At 43.9% G+C, this 8,632-nt stretch overlaps 1 pseudogene; it reads right to left on the bottom strand.

Moving 5' to 3' along the window:
* Nucleotides 1–6,018: 6,018 nt before the first annotated feature.
* Nucleotides 6,019–8,257, bottom strand: LOC119316074 (annotated as a pseudogene).
* Between the last annotated feature and the right edge of the window lie 375 nt (nt 8,258–8,632).

Here is an 8,632-nt window from a genome sequence, read left to right as displayed (position 1 = left end):
CGCCCCAGCGCCTGCCCACGCCACGGCCCCGGCGCCCGCCCCCAAGAAGATCCGCCCGAAGGCGGCCGGCCGTGGGCCTCGAGGGGCCGCCAAGGTCGTCGGCTCGTCCCCGGCCGTGAAGAAGCCGCGGAAGAAGCCCCCTGCCGCGTCCGCGCCCCCGCCCGCCACCGTCGCCGAACCTTCTCCCGCCGCGCACGAGGTGCTCGAGGAAATGGCAACCCCATCCTCATTCATGGACCTCCTCCAAAACGCGGAGGTGGACCTCGGAGCTCCGCCTCTAGACCCCTTTAGGGTTGGAGACGACTTGGAGGAAAAGGAGGAAGATGAGGAGGATGAAGGGGATGACAAGGAGGAGGTGGCCGAGATAGGGGTGGAGGCATTCACCGCCGCTTCCCGCCCACACGCTCGGTCGACAAACTACACCGAGGCGGAAGATGTCCTCTTGGTTTGTGCTTGGGCAGCTGTGGGAATGGATGCTACCACCGGCACCGATCAAACCGGTAAACTCTATTGGCAAAGGATCGAGGACGTCTATTGTAGGATCAAGCCGAAGAATAGTGGGTTCATCCATCGCACATTCCGGTCGCTTCAAGGCCGTTGGGAGTTGATCAAGCCCGCTTGTTCTCGTTGGAGTGCGGCCATGGACCAAGTGAGGGATGCACCACCTAGTGGAACCGTGGAGAGTGACTATGTAAGTACATATTTCTTCACTTTTTTGATTATGTGTGTGCACTATGCTATTGGTGGGTTCTTATGTGATTTATGTGTGGTTGATAGGAGACAATTGCCGGCTTGAGGTACAAGGAGATGGCCGCTTCCAAGGGCAAGCCATTCCCATTTAAGCATGTTTGGTCAATTCTTCAAACCTTTGACAAATGGAAGTTGAGGGATCAAGAGACCGCACCCAAGAAGTCGGCAATGCTAAGGATGGACGATAGTGAAGATGAGGAGGAGAGGAACGTGGGCAAGCCCGAGGGAAACAAGAAGGGCAAGCTAAGGGTGAAGATGGAAGAAGAGGCGTCAAGCCTAAGGGAGAAGATGGACCACATGATAAAGGCAAGAGAGGAATTGACAACGAAGACATTGGAGATGAAGCTTCTTATCACCGAGAAGAAGAAAGAGGTCAAGCTTGCACAAGTTGAAGCAAAACGTGAAGAAGCAAAGCGCAAGGCCGAGTTGGAGGAGAGGATGATCAAGCTCAAAGAGGCAAAGGTATGGAAAGAACTCATGGTGGAAGAGAAAGAGCACATGATGATGTCCAAGAAGGACATGGATCAAGACCAATTGCAATGGTGGAAGGACTACAAGGAGGACATCGCGGAGAGGAAGAGGATGTTTCGTGTTGCGTCCTCTACTTTTCGAGGTGACACTCTGATGAGTAGTTGTGGTGATGGCGGTGTGTATGACTCCATCGGTGGCGATGGACATGCTTGATGGAGCCCGCTTGTGGTCTAGGAGATGGCGCCGAGGTGCAACTTTTGGTGATGGTGCCGATGAGAGGAGGAAGATGATGATTTTGTGATGTAAACTATTAAACCATGCATCAATGATTGTCATTTGGTAGTTTGTTTGGAAGTTGATTGTGTTCTTGTTGTCATAAATTGTGAGATGCCAAATGATAGATTTAAAGGTTGGGGTTGAGGCAAAGACTAGAACCCTCAAATCCAACCCTTAAAGCAGTTTACGGGTTGGGTTTGAGGGTTCTAGTATTTGCCCCTGTTTTTCAACCCTTAAAAGTGTCAAAAAGTGGCACTTCTCAACCCTTAAAAGTGCTTTGAGGATTTGAGGGTTTGAGGGTTCTACTAGTAATGCTCTAAGTTTCGCGTCTCTCTGGATGAGTGGCTGCAGCCGCTCCCTTCCTGCCAAGAGTTAGAGGTAGAAATGCACTACCTTGTTAAAACCAATTAATTTAAGTGCATGATTTTGCTTCTTTGTGTTCTTTTGATCTTCTTTTCATATTTATTTATGCTTACCCCCATTTGTTTGTTTCTTATTTTCTGTGCCAGATACCTTTGCACTTGAAGCCTATATATGAGAAGCACAAAAATCTCTATACGGCAGAGTTGAAGAATGTTCTTACCTCTTTTGGGCAGGTCCTGCAGTCAACTTTCTGCAAGCGATTGGGTCTCATGTTGATGGAAGCGCACTCCAATGCAGTGTCAAACCATGAGCACATGAGTGAAGGTTTTGTCGCCCAAAGAGTCATTGCAACAAGCAGTGTCGAGCGCACGGGAGCGGTGACTTTTGGCACCCCAACAGCCACTGCAGCAGGCATTGCTATCCACTCTTCCAAGTGTCCATTATCGGATCCTGATTCCCGGGAAGAAGCAGGTGCTGATGATCAGAACAAGGCACAACCTGGTGGTGTAGTTGCTACTCCCAAAGTAGTGGAGACCGGTGCATTAGGTGAGAAGGTTGGGGTGGAAGCGAAACAGGGGGCGGGTCAAAGCACAAGCGTTGCTAAGCGTTCCAGGGGTGCTGCGTTGCAACAAGGTGAGAGTAGCAATCATTCTCATGGGAAGGATTGTGTGGAGCAGGAGGAAGTTATACATCAGGGCGGAAAGGTGACCCCCAAAGATGTTTGCAACATGGATCCTTCGGGAGCTTCTGATAAGGTTGAAACACCAGTTCTTTCCCAGGGCACGGTGCAGGCAATGATGGTAACTGCCTTGGAGTGGGAAGATGGCCCGTCTTGTGCTCTTTTCGTGGAGGGGACCGAAGACTATGAGTGGATGAATCAAAAAGTAGACATACCAGTCAAGCATGTGCAGACACCAAATGCTTCTAGCTCTGATGTGCAGAATTCAATCCCATTAGTGCCAAACTTTGACAACACTCCTCAAGTTGAAAGGCCTAGCAACCTCCCAACCGCAACATTTGACACAGCTCCAAAGCTCCCTAGGGCAAACGACATTCCGGGGCCTGTGTTTGATGTGTCCCCCATCTCATTCAAAAACGCTTCCTCCGATGGACCTCAAGGTTTTTTCTTGCTTCAGAACACAAGCTCTTTTTATCTAAGATTTTTCTCAGTGCGTTTCCTTTTTGCATTCTCATTTTTCTCTCTGTTTTTGTGTTGTTGCAATGTTGTGCAGTAGTAGTGGATTTGCATGAGACAACCGAGGCGAATGTTGCGGTCAGGGGTGAGTCCAACAGTCTTGGTAAACAGTCAAAGAAGAAAAGGATGGCTCTCTCCCCAGACAATGTGCCAACGATGAAGAAGATTAAGGTTGATGCACACGGTGATGCCTTACACCATCAGTATGTAATGACCAGATACAAGACAAGAAAACCAAAGAAAAACGAGCTTCTGTGAGTCATATGATGATGCTTTTCTATTACTCATTTTTGCCTGAAATCTTTTTTTTGTGTTTCCATAGATGAAAGATTTTGATATGTGAGCATATCTCTTGCTGTTTTTATCTAAAATCAACACAAATTTTCTTTTTACAGGCCCGACTTCATTGAAATAGATGGCTTCCATACATCTCTCGAGAATTTTCATGCATCTCTAAAGCCAAGAGCGGAGATTGACAATGAGGTCATGACCTTATACCTGAAGACATTCAACTATGATCAGTCAGTGAAGAAGAAGAAGCCAAAAAAATTTGTTTTCTCAGTGTTGATGAGTGTTAGTGTTCAAATCTCTTTTTTTCTATCTGTTGTTTCAATGCTTTTTTGATCTATCATATAGTTGTGGTCTGCCCTATAATATTTTTTTGTTTTGTTATTTTCTCCATCAGTTGAAACTCAGTGCTGAGCCAGATGTGTTTGATCCGAAGGTGTGCGAAAAAGAATTTAAGAATGCTTGCTTACAAAATCACATTTCAAAATCTGACCTGGTAAGTTCTTATCTTGTTCCATCTTGCATTATTTTTCTATTTTTTACATTTTTTTTCTAAATGGATTTTCTGGTTCTGCGTTGTTTTGATGCATTGCAGCTATTCTTCATGGTTGTACACAAAAAGCACTGGGCAGTAGTAGTTGCTAACATCACCCAAAAGGAGTTCAATATCTTTGACTCCATCAGGAACTCGGAAGACCTTTTTGAGATGGACAGGATCACTAAGAATGTGGTAATGCTCCTGTTGGAGTTTGGCGCAACAAATCTTTTCCTTCTTTTTGCTTTTCCACACCGCACACTTATGCATTTTGTTTGTCCATGTTTTCTCGGGTTTGATCAGGTCGCAAACATCAAGAGTGTTGCAATGAGGGAGCCACTTTTTAAGCACAATCTCGAGTCTTACTCGCTATTCACCCCACTTGATTACCCTCAACAAAAAACTTAGTAAACATTTTTGTCCCAGTAGAATATGTGTTTATTTTGCATTTAGAGACATTTTTCTATTTTTCACCTAAAGCTGCTTTTGCATTTTATAACTATATACCTTCTATTTTTTCAGCTATAACTGTGGCTACTATAGTATTTTATACGTGGAGAATTGGGATGGCCTTGTTATGCTGTCATTTGGCGAGGTATTTTCTTTAGATACAAAACCATATTTTTTTGTGTAATTCTTCTCAACTTGATTGGGATCTGTTTCATGACTAAATTTTTACTTGTTTCCTATCTTATTGCTTCCTAGGATTACATCCCAAACCTTCAGAAACGCATTGCAGTAGATCTGTTGAGACACCCAAGCAACAAGTTGGACCCCGCGCATCAGCTAAAGCTGCTTCTTCAGCGTTAGATGGGGGTTTTCAAGCTTCTGCAACAGGAGGAGTCTTGGCGACGGTGGCCTAGTACTGCTGATGCGAGTTATTGTAGCTAGCTCGAGTGTAGTTGGGAGCATGTTCTTGTAGCCAGCTCGAGTGTAGTTGAGAGCTTGTTCTTCTAGCCAGCTCGACTGAACTTTTTTCACAATGCAACTCTGAATGAAGTTCACAGGAATGTTTCATTGTGTGACTGTATGCAAGGATTTGTTTTTTGTGAAGCCTATTCAAGATTGTTTGTCAGCTTATGCAAGGATTATTTGTTTTTTACTTGCCTTTTCAAGAAGATTGTTGATATACTTTGACCGTACCTGGCTTGAGATATTTTTTCTCACAAGTTGTTATAGTGTATCTGCTAGTATCTCTATTAATCATATATATATATATACACATCTTTTTTATATGGATTTAGTAATTATAGTGAAGTTCGACATCATCAATGAAAGTCAATACACTGTACTCACACATGTAATCGTGTGCGAAGTTGAATAATCACAACAATAGGGTGGGTTTGGGGCGATTGTCGGGCTGTTGTTTCTCTTCATCTTCATAACTTTTCAATCTCACTAAAACAAAAGGAAATGTAATGCAATATCCTTTCTATGTGGCAACGGGCATGTCAAAAGTTTTTGCTATAGTTTCTCCAGTGTGTTTTTTATGGAAAAGTTTTTAAAACAGGATGCTTCAATGTACTTGTATGTTTAAGTAGCCAGCAACAACATCATGCATTGTTGGCCCAAGGAAACCTTTCAAAATAAAAGCTACAATGGTGGAAGTACAATGAGCCAGCAACAATATCATAAGCAACAGGGGGAATTGTAATTTCAGAAAAAGAAGAGCATTATATGAGGCACAACTCAATGCATGATGAAATAACTACGTTTTGTCCTCTAATGTAAATTGCACCATTCTCTTTGTCAAGAAACTAATCTATGTAACCAATATACAAATGTGTAGTAGCAAGAGAGTTTTCTTTTTCTTTTTCTGGTCGAAGTTGATCACAGCCTAAGCTCTGTTGCTCTAGCCATGCTAGCATCTGTCTTCATTGCAGCTTTTAGGTAGGGACATTCTTGCACAGCATGACCTTGCTCTTCACAGTAGGGACATTTTTTGACCCCCATTGCAGCCTTCAAGTACTGGCATGTTTGGACACCGTGACCTTCTTCATTGTAGTACGAGCAAGGAGGCGCTTTCTTCTTTGGTCCAGGTTTTCCTCTGGGCTTGGTTTGCTTCTTTTCATCTTTCTTAGCATTGTTCTTATGTGCATCTTCCCGTTGCTCAAGCAGAGTCTTTCTCCTCTTTGATTTTTCAGCCGGACGCCCTTTTTTTTGGAACACGTGCGGGGTTCTGAAGCATGGCATCGCCATCAGGTTGCGACACAGTGGTTGGCTCGGGGGTTTGCTGTTGCTGTTGCATTGCTTGCTGATGATTTGCTTCCTGTTGTTCTTGGAGCGCCCCTTGCTTCGCTGCAACTATGAGGGGCTCAAGTTGGTGAGCTACATCATTCATTATTTTGTAGGCAAGATCGTTGCTGCAAGCTTGTGAAGCCAACCATGTATACTTTCTGCACAAGGCGTTATACTTGAGAGTGTTGGTTGCAGGGTGCCCAAAATCTAGGAGACATCCACCACTGCTCATTGCCGTTGTCGCAGCTTCTGACCACCTCTCTAGCATGTATCTTTGTGGATTTTTTTGGACATTGAGATGCACCATTACCCTTATGATGTGTGCACAAATAATCCCATTCATCTCAAAATAGTTGCAGCTGCATTCAAACTTCTCCTCTGCCAACACAACATTCACTGAAAATATTCGGGGGGTTCTCAAAGTAATTTGAGTGCAGCTAAAACCTCACGCTTGCATTGTCAAGAGCAGGGGCCAGGTTCATGAGGAAGCCTGTTGATGCCATGACCTTTTTTTGAAACTTGAGAAACACGCTTCGGGTATAGAAGTGAACTGCTTGGCGCTCAAAGTTGTACCTGAATGTTGCAATGAAAAGGTCAATGATTTTGAGTTTTTCAAGTTCCCTGTTCTAACCTTTTCTCTCTACAAAAGCACACACATACCTTGAGTAAAGTGGTGCAGTTGTTGCATGGCCTATGAAATCTTGATTGTCTTCACGGTCCAACATTGTTTCTTGAAGCACCTCATATTGTTGTACAAATCTCCAGACATAGTCTTGAGGGTTGACAAATGTCTTGAAGTAGGAGTTGAGACCCTCAGACCGCCCTGTAGTGCTTGTAAATGGGAAGAGTTCTTTCGGAAGTATGCTGGAGCCCAGGTCTCTCGCGTACGCCACATGTTACTTAGATGTCTGTTGTCAACCAAGTCAAAGCAATGCAGCATATGCTGCCAATTCTCCTCGAACTCATCCATCGTCTCTGAATCATTGATAACCCCATAGAAAACCTGCTCAAAAATTTCATCCATGCTCAGGATCCTACCCAACTTTTCCCTTGCTTTTCGCTGGACGTGCCATTTGCAGCACCTATGCATTGTGTTTGGGAAGACATCTTTTATTGATGTTTCCATTGCCTTGTCTTGGTCAGTCATTAGGTGCAACGGGTGCTCATTATTCATTGCAATCATCCAATGTTGAAACACCCACTTGAAAGTTTCTATTTGTTCATTTGGAACCAAGGCACAACCTAGCAGCATGGTTTGCAAGTGGTTGTTCACACCAACAATAGGAGCGAAAGGCAGATTGTACCGATTTGTGCAAAATGTTGTGTCAAAGAACACACAATCTTTGTACTTTGGGTACAATGATCTTGTCCTTCCATCCACCCAAAACAGAGTTGTCACTTCGTTTGTTTCTTTGTCAACTTCTGTTGCGTAGTAGAATTGAGCATTCTCAGCTTGACGCCTCTTAAAGTAAGCAACCGTCATATCCATGTCCTGAAATGACTGATTTTGTCGCAGCTTGGAATGCGCATTTGAAACATCCCTCTTCACATATGGCAATTTCCTCCGGTCTCCGCCATGGACCATTCCAAGCATTCTCATGAAATTTGTAGTTGACAAGTTTACACCATGCATTGTCATCAGTAGTTGGTAATCTTCTTCTGGAATTTTGCGGTGTGAGCGGTAGAACCTCACAATCTCCTCACGATGCATCAAAGGGTGTGTATGCTGTGCAACAAAGTAGGTAACAACCCACTTATTGCCCCTGAGGCCAACAATCATATGATCTTTGCAATCATAACGCATAATCCGATTCCTCTGACGCTTGACTATCACATCCATTTCAACCCCAGCCTGCTTGCTTGATGAGCTTCCCCGTGCTGCAATTCCTTCCGAGTGGCTGCTTGTCTCACATGTAGTCTCCGGTTTGCCAACATGCACACATTGGAAGACCCTCTTTATAAGTTGTTGTGAACCTTTCTTCTGGCTGTTTTTTTGAGGAAGCTATGCGTGAGCCAAAGCCCGTTCCAAATGCGTAGTCATTATAGAACTTTTTGGCATCTTCAATTGAGTCAAATTCCATGCCAACATAGGGTAGAAGTGGCTGAGATGAAATATCATCATCCTCATCTGCATCATGCATTCCACCGTGAGTTTCTAGGACACCATCTGAATCCCCACCACCATGACTTGTAAAAGGTTGCTGAACAAAACTCTCCTCATTTGCCGCCCCATCTTCGGTATGCTACATCATTGCAACAACAGTAGAACAACACCATCAGTAGTAGTGAAGAACAACACCAGTTTTTTCATTGCAGTATGCACAAGCTTTAAATAACATATCCTTTTACAGAGTTTTATGCTTGCTGAAATTGTAGAGGCCAACAACACTATAACATACCCAAGCCCTATAATCTACTAGTGCTTTTTGCTATTCAGCAATCATTTTTTTCATACAGCAGAATTTTTAACTTTGCACAAGTAATCTCTGAAATTTAAAGAAATCAACATTTTTTAG

This window comes from Triticum dicoccoides, chromosome 6A (assembly GCF_002162155.2).
Source record: "Triticum dicoccoides isolate Atlit2015 ecotype Zavitan chromosome 6A, WEW_v2.0, whole genome shotgun sequence".
Taxonomy (NCBI): Eukaryota; Viridiplantae; Streptophyta; class Magnoliopsida; order Poales; family Poaceae; genus Triticum; species Triticum dicoccoides.
Note: the sequence above shows the minus strand (reverse complement) of the source record. Positions and strands in the feature narration are given on the sequence as shown.